This window comes from Amblyomma mixtum, chromosome 10, assembly GCF_055824585.1.
Source record: "Amblyomma mixtum isolate Tamu chromosome 10, ASM5582458v1, whole genome shotgun sequence".
Classification (NCBI taxonomy): Eukaryota; Metazoa; Arthropoda; class Arachnida; order Ixodida; family Ixodidae; genus Amblyomma; species Amblyomma mixtum.
The window spans coordinates 67,560,406-67,572,984 of record NC_143021.1 but is presented as its reverse complement, the minus strand read 5'-3'; positions in this window follow the sequence as shown (position 1 = coordinate 67,572,984).

Below are 12,579 nucleotides of genomic sequence, written 5' to 3'. Positions count from 1 at the left end.
TTCACGCGAATTTTTTAACAGCTGGGGCGACGTGCATTGGAGAGATGTGGTTTCTTTCTAACTTTTTTTTTTGGGGGGGGGGGGAGGTTGCAACTGTTGTCTGACGTATTTGTTGTTGCGCCTCAGATATTAATGAAGGATTTGTAATTTTAAAAAGACAAACGTATCGTGTTGAGAGAAGTTGCGTAAGCTTCAACACGCCTGGGGAGTTCCGACTCCGCACGTGTCTAGTTGTACTTGAATCGTCACCGACGCTGCATAGCATCGGAGGATTACTTGGCTTGTCAAACGCAGGGTTCAAGCCGCGCTTTCCTGGACGTCATAAACTAGTGGCATCTGTGGACCGCCAGTAGTGAACACCGCGTAACCCAGCGGGGATATTTTAGCATGTATTTTGATGAAGCTACTTTGTGCAGTGAGAACCTGCCCAAGCATGTTGATTGTGATGGCCTACTCGCCGCAAAATCCTGACTTACTGATTAGTTCCAGCGCTCACATCGCCAGTTCCGAAGGCCATAAAAAAAACAAATAAAATCAAGTTGCATTCAAAGTTCCAGCCGTAATTTTTCATATCCAGCGTCGTACGGCACGTGTTGGCAGCCGCGTAGAATAGAAGCGGTTTTCCAAATCACGGAGTAAGACCAAGGGGTATATATATCGAACTTGCTGGAGTGCAAGACTTCCATACGTACATGGAGAAAAAAAAAAAACTCGGAAGAGAGCATAACATCACGCGGCCAGCCTTCGCAAGCCCAGTGCTCATGAAACCGTTTCCTACCCTGGTTTTTCCCTCTCCGTGTCAGTCCCTAACATTTAGGTGTCGGTATGTTTTAGTGCGCCCGTCTGCATGGTCCATGGCGCGGGCATCTACAGAAAGGGGGTTGGTCTACAGTATTTTTCCCGGGCTGGTCTGCGCATGCGCGTATCACCGCACGCTATCACGATGTGTGATCACGTGTGGGATGGACTTTCTCCTTTCCGGGTAACGGAGTGGATTCCAAGAGGAGCAAGCGTAGCAGGGATGCAGCAGAAAGCTAGGTAAGCAGATGAGATTATGAAGTTTGCGGGGTTCGATGGGCGCAGCTGGCAATGGACAGGATTAAATGGAGAGACAGGGGAGAGGTCATTGTCCCGCAGTGGGCGTAGTCCGGCTGATGGTGATGATGTATATTCTTGAAAAACTACGCATCGCAATGAGAAATTGATTGTTTTCCCTGTCCATTCTCAATTATTGGGTACTAAAGCCACTGGCACGATGGTGCGATGCGATGAACTGGATGAGCAGAGGGCGCATTTAGGATTATTCTCTTCCATTAGATGCTTTTCCCTTCAGCGAAATTCGGCCGCCGCGGCCGCGATCGAACTCGCGTCTTTCGGGCCAGCAGCTGAGCGCCGCAACCACTGAGCCACTGCGGCGGGGCTGTTTGACATGTGTTACCAACAAGCCCAAACTGCTACCTTAGTAGTATTACTTGGCATGCCGACGACGTGCGCTCAGTGGCTTGATCCGCAGACACGCGCTCACGTTCGATATAGAGGCTTCACAGCGCGAGAGTATGGCCGCCGCTATATTTGTTCACGTGACCATTCCACTATGGCACTTCTGGGGCCGTATTCTGGTTTGGTTTATGGGGTTTAACGTCCCAAACCGACTCAGTCTATGAGAGACGCTGTAGTGGAGGGCTCCAGATAATTTCGACCACCTGAGTTTCTTCACCCTGAGGTTGAGTTCGCAGTTTGTAGCGAGGTGCTGGAAGTAGTAAGAGCATATGTCTACTTAGGGCAGGTAGTGACCGCAGATCCGGATCATGAGAGGGAAATGACTGGAAGAATAAGGATGGGGTGGAGCGCATATGGCAGGTTCTCTCAGATCATGAATGGCAGTTCGCCAATATCCCTCAAGAGAAAAGTATACAACAGCTGTATCTTACCGGTACTCACCTATGGGGCAGAAACGTGGAGGCTAGCAAAGAGGGTTCAGCTTAAGTTAAGGACAACGCAGCGAGCTATGGAAAGAAAAATGATAGGTGTAACGTTAAGAGATCTGAAGAGGGCGGAGTGGGTCAGGAAACAAACGCGGGTTAATGATATCCTAGTTCAAATCAAGAGGAAGAAATGGGCTTGGAAGAATTTGTTGTTGGGCTAGTTGGTAGTTATTCATAATTAAATTCAAAGGCGCCAAACCATACGCACACACACACACACAGGAGAAGAAAGACGAGACAGAGCGCCCTGGCGCTCTGTCTCGTCTTTCTTCTCCTGTGTGTGTGTGTGCGTATGGTTTGGCGCCTTTGAATTTAATTATGAAATGGGCTTGGACAGGGCATGTAATGCGAAGACAAGATAACCGCTGGTCCTTAAAGTTAACGGAGTGGATTCCAAGAGAAGGCAAACGTAGCAGGGGACGGCAGAAAGTTAGGTGGGCGGATGAGATAAAGAAGTTTGCGGGAATACAGTGGCCGCAACTGGCAAAGGACAGGGTTAATTGGAGAGATATGGGAGAGGCATTTGCCCTGCAGTGCGTGTAGTCAGGCTGATGATGATGATAATGAGGAGGAGGTTCTTCAACGTGCACTGACATGCACAGCACACGACGACCACAGTCGCGATCGAACCCGTGTCTTTCGGGTGAGCAGCCTAGCATCATAACCACTGAGCCACAGCGACGGCTCGGACACGCAATTATCCAAACGTTTAGCTTCCTGGACAGAGCGTGTGCGTCGGAGCTAATACGCGAGTAAGCAAGTGCGCCGTTCTTGTTTGCTTGGCCTGTCATCTCTTGATTGAGAACATCTGACCGGCGGCCGCCGCGGTGGCTCAGTGCTTATGGTGTTCGGCTGCTCACCTGAAAGAGGTGGGTTTGACCTCGACCGTGGCGGTCGCAATTCTATGGAATTTGTCCTAGAGGCCGTGCACTGTGCGATGTCAGTGCGCGTTAAAGAACCCCAGGGGGTCGAAATAATCCGGAGTCGACGCCGTCCCTCGCAGCCTGAGTCGCTCTTGGGACGTTAAACCTCATGAACCAAGCTTCTGACGAACGGCCTCGCAAAGGAGAGCGAGTTCTGTCCAGCCGCACAACCCTGCGCCGAAAGCCCAGATGGGAATGATCTGCGCGATCGGCGACCACTCCATTAGCCGAAGAGGACGTCTCCAGCGCCCGGTGTTAAGGCGCATTCACACTTCGGCGGCGAGAGCTAGAGAAATCCGCTGCCGCGGCAGAGATTCCGCCGGAATATACCCGGCGGAAAGCCTCATGGGTCCAGGACCGAATTCTGCAGCCGGAAAAAATTCAGCCGATTCTCATCGGCCAATAGGACGGCGACTACGAAGTTCCATTCCCGTGGCGACAAATATGGCGGCGCCCTTCGATGGATGACGCCTCGCTTCGGTCTGGATTCGTCGTTGTTACTGCCTTCTTCAGCGCGTTCAATGGGCCACCGGTCTTTCGCTTCGTCTCGTCTTGCCTATAAGAAAACGTGCGATTAATAAATCTGCTTTATTTTTTTTTATTTAGAGTGACGATGCTGCCTCCTTTTTGCTTAAAAGGGGCGTCGGTTGGTTCACAACTACGGCTCCCGTCCTAACCACCAGGTGCCGCGCCACTAGGCTAAACGTTGTCGCACTTCTGTTTTAAAAGTGAGAGTGTTAGAAATGGCTTAACGTCCGACAAAATGGCTGCATTTAGCTTACGTAAGCGTGCACACGGTTATGGCGTATAGACAGCATCGATTAACCTCTTGCCATATCTGTGTACGCCGTGAGCAGACGACACACAGGCGACGAGCGGAGGCGTGGTGGCCGGCAAGTGGGAACGAGGCAGCATTTCGGCGACCCAAGTGTGAACGTGCCATTAAAGGCCGATTCACACGACTGTCCGTTCGCTCACGGCTCACGCATCACGTGTTCACACTCCACTAAAAACTGGCCTTCGATCCCATGACGTCAAGCGGACACGACGGACCAAAGGAGCAGACGACGTGCTGGGTGTACCACAGTTGTCGGATTATTTTAAAGTGTCTGGCAAGGCTGGTGCAACCGGCTCTTCATCCCGACCCAAGACTGAGCGACTTGATGACAGAAAAATTTTACTGAACTTGTGGGAATTTCGGAATGCCGTATCCTTCCCTGGCCGGCGAGGCGCGCCGTGGAGACCGGGGAAAGCGGACGCTTTCCCCCCTCCTCACGGGTGAGCAACCAGATGGTCCGCTCGAGGTCGCTGCGCTGCCCTCTTCCCTAGGGTGCCTCTATTCCCCAAACCGGTCGCAAGCGCGCACCGCCAGGCGCCGTCGAAGCGGTCGCTGATTGGCCGAAAGCGACAACGGGCAAGTGCGCCGAGATCGGCGGGGACCGGCCGGAGGGAGAGGAGAGCGAGCCGCGACAGCGAGAGGACGTCAGGTGAATACCTTCCATTTTTTCCCTCTTTGTTGTCGTCATCTGGCCCCGTCAGCCGCACGACCAATCCAGACGGCAAGGGTCGAATATCCAGCAGCCAGCGATTTGGAAGAAACCAATAAACTTTCTTGGGATGGCGTTGCGCACACGAACAAACATAAACGTTTGGCTCCGGGCAAATCGTCCTGTCTTGTGTTGTGTCCTCATTCGCATTTCCGCCGTGAGAACGGCCGCGCGTGGTGTGCGATAGCGGGGGGAGCTCGGAGTTTAAGGCCTAGACCTCAAAGGAGGCTCAGCGGCTTAGTAAGAACCCCCACAACTGGTGCCTCAACGTGGTTCTCACGCTCAGACGCGCTCGAGCAACTCGCTCCCGGCGAACATGGCGGATCAGCAGCGTACGCTGACTGATCTGATGTGGCTCACAGAGCTCGGCCAGAGGTCAAGGGACGGCCCGGCCCCTGGCACACCAGCAGCGGACACAGCTCAACGGACGGGACGACACATCGCAGCAGGCGCGATGTATGCAACACCGTGGACGCCAGAGAACTCCGCCAGACGCCACGTTGCGACCACGCCAAGCGTTGGCGTCCATTCGCCATTGGCGTGTGCCGCCTGGGCACATGCGGGCACAACGCCCTTTGTCTCACAGCTGCCAAACGGCGCAACTGAGACCGCGCCAGTAGCGACGAGGTCACCGCTCATCACGGCTCCTGACAGCGAGACTCCCGCAAACGCGGCAAATCTCGCCGAAGTTCTGGCCAGCGCGTTGCAGCAAGCGCTGCAATCCGCACAGTAAAAGCCCGCGAATCGGAGCTCCGATCCCCAAATACAGAGGCTACAGCGATCAAACGAGCCCCAACCACTTTTCGCTGGCCCTGCACAAGTACGGTCAGACAACCAGCACGAGTGAGCGGGATATGCTACGGAGAGGGCTCCCCGTCGTCGATCAGGCCCATCGGTGGCGCCGGTTAGTCGGCCGCGAGCACGATGGCCGATTTCCGCTGGATGTCCAGGGAGGAGTTCCTGCCTTACCAGCTGCGGATGCGGAGGGAGTTGGAACTGCGCACGCAAGCCCCTCCTTGGTCGAGTACGTCATGGCGATGCCGGAGCTATATGACTTCGCCGATCCCGGAGCTTCGAATGCGGAGCGAGCGGAAAGGGTGGTCCGACAGAGCCACCCCACGTTTGCTCTCTATCTGCGGGGAAGTCGCTGCGGAGACTTGAATGACTAGCTGTGGAAGCGCGTCGGGTACAAGCCGAAATCTCGGCAGCCCGCGCGTACCGGCCCCCACCACCTCCATCGGAATCTCCGGAGCCCAGCTGCGCCTGGACCGGCAGCACGCGCCCACAAAGGAAATCTGCTCGGGCACCGGCACGGTTCTCGGGAGAAGGCGCGCTCTTCCGAGTCTCGGATCGCGCCTTGGTTCCGTACTCATACGGATTGAGGGCCACAGAGGTAACACGGCCGGGGGTCGGGTCAACCTCGCGCTCCCGCCCGACCGAGATTCCCAAGCTCGGTCAAACGATCGCGAAGAGGTTACGCCTCCAGACGGACAGCGTCACCGGGTGGAAATGCCGGTTAGGACCGCGCTCACGGATGGCCGTGCGCGACAGCAGCCTCGCCCATCGCTCCCCAATGCACGGAACTCTGTGCGCTGCTTCAGCTGTGGCCAAGCTGGTCACATTGCGTGCCCTAACGGGCAGGGAGACGAGGCAGGCCGCCGGTAGTGGCGCCAGCGGCCGAGGCGGAATCGGGGCGATGCAGCCGCAATCGCGGCCCCCCTTCACTGTTCAGGGTAGGAACGCCGAGCAGTGTGGGTGCTCCGTTCATAGTTATGGAAAACCGGCCAAAAAGACGAAGACGAAGGAGAGACGAGGCACACACTAGGACTGGACTAACAAGTGTGCTTTATTGAAAAACAGCCCGTCTCCCAGGAAACCGAGCAGAACATGCCCAGCTCAACGGCAACGCAAAACCAGCACAAAAGGCCGCGATGCTTGCGAGATAGTCAGGCTGCAGTGTCAACGGGACAGGTAATCTCCTTCTGCATCAACGTGACAGACGCCGTGCTAATTCTGTACATCGTGTGGCAGAGACAGCCGAGAGAGATGAGAAGCAGAGGTGTTTGTCTGAAGGCACTGATGTCCTACGCAAGACAGACAGTAAACAACAAAGGTACATCGACCTTGCTCTTCACCAAGTGGTGAACCACTTCATCGAATACGACTGGACACTGAATTTTGAAAAAGGACGAGGCCACGTTTGTCGGTGCGCAATTTCTGTTATGAGAATAGCTCCTGTTTAGGCATGGAATAATACTCTATCTTCTGAGTCTATAGATGACATGAAGCCAATGTTGCGGTTACTCTTTATGAAATTAATTACCTCCTTAGAATTATTTATAAGGAAGCGGTCGTTGATGGTGATGATGGTCGTTGAAGATTTTCGTAAGAACTTACTTTCATTCAACTATCATTTTCACTCACTATAGACCGACACAGTACCTCTGGTTTTCTCTAAATAAGGCAACCAACTCGTCCAGAAGCTCGTTTTACTACCTGCCACCCTTGTGGCTTCGGGACGTTAGAAGCACTACTCCTGTTTCCCTTTCTGAATAACGTTGATGCTTCCCCGTGAGTTTTATTCTAACGTTATCACTCGCCGGTCCGACGGGCCTATCCCTTCAGGCACTCATGACGCAAGAGGACAATTTTGTCAACATATTTCATTACGTTGTCCTGACAATGCGCAAACACAGACGTAAGCATACGTGAGACGCTATTCTTGCATACACGATGTTATGCCGAATATTATGCTCATATCGCTTAATGACTCGCCATTTGACCTCATGGAAATTGATGGGACTGTGCCACGCGTATCGGAGGTGAAAACTACTTTTCCTGGCTCATTTTTTTCACACACTCTAGAAGAAAGGAACAAGTTGCAACTAAACCTAAACCGCGCTCATTCTTTGGGTAGAATTTATTGTTAACGGCTGGTATTCTCTGAGGTATGCCACTGTATCTCTGCATCTTGTACTTTTCATAGCTGTTTAATTCTCTATTTGCATTTTGTATCCTTAATATTTTGTGTTTTAAGAGCGGGCTGATTATTAGCCTGCACATTATATTGCTTTCGCTTTTCGACGCATTGCTTTCTACGAGCGTCTTTGTGCCCCTCTTGCTTGGGCCTGCCCTAAAGGCCGCGTGATATTTTCTAAAGAAATAAAAAATCAGGGGACACTTTGACTGTCCAAAGTGCGTAGAGGCGGAAGCGTTTTCCGCACCACTATCGTTGCTTCTGTGGCACTGGTGGCGTCACATATAATTTAGTACTAATTACTAATGGATGACAAATCACTAATTAATGGTTGATTACTGATTAATGCCTGAATACTAATTAACTGCTACTTAATGACGCTTAAGCTTCGCCTTTAGGAGTGGAACGCGACAGCGTATTGTAGCGCTGCCAGGGAGTCCACGGAACGCCACCACCCGTTCGGCGTGACGCCTTGACCTTTGATCGCAACGCTTTTTGAGTAAAGGAAATGGCGCAGTAATTCTCTGTCATCTCGGTGGACACCGTAACCGCACCGTAGAGGAAGGGAGGAAGTGGGAGTGAAAGAAGACAAAGAGGGCCCGTTATGAAGAAAATGAAAATTGTATTTGAGGAAAGGAAATTACGCAGTAACTGTCTCACATATCTCGGTGGACACCCGTCAAAATTCAGGAGGGCACTTTTTTGACCTAAAGTGTGGTCACTGATGTGTGGTTAAGATGTTAAGCTTCGCCTCTAAGAGTTGAACGCGACAGCGTCTTGCAACGCTAGCTGCCAGGGAGTCCATAGAACGCCATCACCCATTCGGTTCTACGGATCGCTCGTCGGTAAAAATATTGTTCATCGTAACGCTCTACTGCCGCCGACAGTTTTACTTCAGTTGCAGGCCAGCTGGACCTCGGCGGCCGCGTTTCGATGGAGGCGCAACGCAAAACGCGCCCGTGTGCTGTGAGATGTCAGTGCACGTTAAAGAACCTCAGGTGGTCGAAACTATTCCGGAGACTTCCACTGCGGCTCCTCTTTCTCTCTCTCTTCTCTCACTCCCACTTTCCTCCCTTCCCTTTCGGCGCGGTTCAGGTGTCCGCCGAGATATGTGATACTGCGCCATTTCCGTTCCTCAAAAACGAATGTACCATTTTTAGGCCAGCTGACTGTTCAGCGACATGCAAAAGCAAACTTATGTTCTCACAGTACAGACGCGAGTAAAAAAAATTGGCAGTGGCTTAGCTCTGGTTAAGCCTGGATATACAAGCGAAAAGCTGCAGTTATGCTTCGTTTTACGTCATGGCTGTCGCAGTTCGCACATAATGCACTGGGAGCACCACGATCACGCTGTAGGCAAGCGCGTTATTAGCCCTCCTTCCGCATGCGTAGCAACTGTGGTAAACACGCGGCTGCAACGAAAGGGAAAACGGTGGCGAGGAGGCGAGCGCACAGTAGCCAACTCTAGCCAACTTCCTCGCTACAACTTCTCGGTCCTCTTTTCCTCCTTCCATGGCGAATGTCTGCGCCTCTTCTACGGCCGCCGCTCACGCGTTCTCACAGCGCCTTGCGAAAGAACCTTCTCCTCGGCGGCGGCGAAGGGGGAAACCGGTGGGGAGGAGGAGAAGTGGCGACGTAGCGTGCGCCGCGGCGGCGCCGAGGGTTGACTCACGCGAAGCGCGGTGTTGGCGAGTCTAGTGAAGCTTTTCGCTTCAAAAATTGGCTTTGGCTTAGCTAAGGTTAAGCCTGGATAGGCGAAAAGCTCTCGCTGCTTTTCAGCCAACTCCCAAGCTACCACTTCTGGATCCGTGTTTCTGGGCCGTCCGACTGTTGATACTTCTTCTCCTTCCATGGCGAGTGTCTGCGCACCCCTCCTTTGAAATGTGCACTGCGCATGGCTGCGGCGAAAGGTCAAACGGTGGCGAGCATGGCTGCCTCTTGTATGGCCGCCGCCGCCGCTCACGCGTTCTCGCAATGCCTTGCAAAAGAACCTTCTCCTCTTGGGACGGCGGCGGCGAAGGGGAAACCGGTGGCGAGGAGGAGAAGTGGCGACGTAGCGTGCGCCGCGGCGGCGCAGAGGGTTGACTCACGCGAAGCGCGGTGTTGACGAGCCTAGTGAAGCTTTTCGCTTCAAAAATTGGCTTTGGCTTAGCTAAGGTTAAGCCTGGATAAGCGAAAAGCTCTCGCTGCTTTTCAGCCAACTCCCAAGCTACCACTTCTGGATCCGTGTTTCTGGGCCGTCCGACTGTTGATACTTCTTCTCCTTCCATGGCGAGTGTCTGCGCACCCCTCCTTTGAAATGTGCACTGCGCATGGCTGCGGCGAAAGGTCAAACGGTGGCGAGGATGGCTGCCTCTTCTAAGGCCGCCACCGCTCACGCGTTCTCGCAACGCCTTGCGAAAGAACCTTCTCCTCTTGGGACGGCGGCAGGCAGCGGCGAAGGGTAAAACGGTGGCGAGGAGGAGAAGCGGCGACGCTCAGACGACGGAGTCAGCACGCGGCGGCGACGACGGCTGCGGCAGCAGCGGCCACCTGCGCTCCGCGTGACGTCATTGTAGTTTGGCTCACGCGAAGCGCAGGTGGCACAACGACGTCACCGGAGCACGGCGCGGCGCTGAGCTTTGCGAACACACCTGGCCCTTTTATTGTCGGCGTGCTCGTAAACGCGCCTCCCGTCGATCGTCACTAGTTCGCATCTCTCGCGACTGTATGTCTGGAGGAGGTTGTACCGATCTGATCGTTCTTTAGAGCAGCTTAGGGCGTACGCTGGAAGGATCGAATAGCTATCGCTCCCAGGGCACAGAGAATCTGTCCGAACAAAGCTATGCACACCTTCCGTACGGCGTTCCTCATAGTCTGTGTTTGGCGTCGCGACTTCAAACTCCAAGGTTAAAAAAAAATCCTTGGACTTTCCCGGGGTCATCTGTTGTGCGGCGGCTGACAGTTTTCTAACAGCTGGGACGTTCTGGCGGCTTCCGGACGGTCGTTTTTGGCTGACTGCTCGTGCCCAACAAATAAGGGGGCCAGCTGTCAAAGCTGCTCTCGCATTAGGTCATTTCGCTAATGCGCGGGAGCGCTGAGCTAGTCACAGTTGGTACGTATGAGACAATTTGATGCAGCAATTGTGTTCTGCGACTCGCGAACAGCTGTGAATTCTTCCCGCTAAGCTGTCCTCCTTCCTTCGTTCGCTCGCTTTCGAAGATCCGCTATGGAACTCCCACCTGATCATCGAAAGAGGTTTGCAAGAACGTTCGCAGCGCGCACTGCTCTTGTCAGCGGCACTTTGAATGGGTCGATTCGGGGACTGGTCGTGCGTTGTGCGCTCAGCCCCTGCAGAGAGTCTTCAATGAGGCTGGTTTGGGCACGATACCGTCGGCGACAATGATAATCAAGCGATTAACTCCTCCTAAGCGTGCCCCCGCATTCACGCAACGCGTGCCTGCGCGAATCAATCTCAGCCCCAGGAAGGGTTGGGAAGAATGTTTCGAAAATTGCCTCCCGAGCGGCTCACTGTAAGCGCGGGCAGGAAATGCGCTCGCATGCGCAGCTGCCTGGGGAGCCACGTATGCGCAGAATTCTGCCCCGAATATCCGCGGTCATACCGGCACTTCTTTGGGTATAGCCACCAGGTTTTTTGTTGTATGTTTCTTTTTTCGTTCGAATGACGCTTTAGATGTTAGTACACATTGATAACCCCGTGGTATTCGCCTGCAACCGGTAAATAATTTATAATGAATCTGTTCTTGATGATGTTTCGATTTCATCAACCGAACAGTGGTTGTGACGTGTAGTGTGTAATTAGGTCTCATGAGACACGAAAAAAACGGAAATGTAACGGTTGATACGTCGTTTGCTGTCATGCATGCTCTTCAAGCAGGCTGGCTTAACTGTGGTGGCGAATCAACGCTATGTATCAGCCATTAACTGCAGTTTTTTTTCTTGCCTCACGTGACCTGTACACCAACTACACGTCACATCCATCGTTCGGTTGATGAAACGGAAACTGCATGAGCGAAGAAACTCAATTGAAGATTATTTATCTACAGTAGTAAGGTGGAAAGTTGGGCGAGTTGAATCTTATTCATGATGAAGTTTAGCGCCAAAAACGAGGACAAAGAAGGAGTGAAGACACAACACGAGCGCTTTCGTGTTGTGTCTTCACTCGCGCTCGTGTTGTGTCTTCACTGCTTCTTTGTCCTCGTTTTTGGCGCTAAACTTCATCATGAATTATTTATCTCTTGTAGCCGAATACCACGCAACACAAATTAAGGTCTTCTAGTCTAATACCGCTGAACGTATAAGTGCGAGTGCTAAGTCCCGGGATGCGTACGTGTGATTTCTTAATTTGTTCTACAGTATACTGCCACCTTCAGTTACTTCATCACCGTCGCAGAAATAAAGTGGGTTAACCCACCGTGCCTGACTGATTGGCGCAGATTACTATTCTGTCTTATTTTTCGAAAAGATGGCCCCACTTGTTACACTTGCCAAAGAAGAATGAGCTACGCATACGTTTTCAACATGGCCTACTGACCTCTGTGTTGACAACTGCCCGAGACAGGTTGTCTTCGAAGGGGAAATAAAATCACTAGCCTTGTAGGGGTCCCCGTAGCGCAGATTTCATATCACAGTAAAATGAATGGCAAAAATGAGGTGATACTTAAGCTCCACCACAAGAGTGTGGCGCTACAGCCTTAACGGTCACTTGCTACTTTCTTAATTAGCTCCTCTTCCTATTACACAAAGCGTAAGACACCACGGTATACACCACAGTACACGAGTTCCCGTTTCAATGGAGGCGAACATACTGGCGCGGCCATAAGTAAACGGAGCACGCTATTGCGTTCGAAGTGCAAGCATGCTTTCTCCATTGGTAATGAAGAAGCGTTGATTGTCTACAAGAAAGCCCACCAACCTCCTCTACCAGCATGCGCGTGCCACTGCTGGAAATTTCAGTTAGGTGACGCGTGAAAAGTATTCGAAGACGTTGTGTCAGTGACACGTCTGTACTCATATACTCAGCTGAATGTGCTTCTTTAGATTCGTTTTTTGATTAACTTGTTTGCTTGACGGATGTGCATCATCTGTACCTTTCTACGCGCATGCTCTTCATTACCTTCCTATATATCCCCTGTACTTCAGCATGA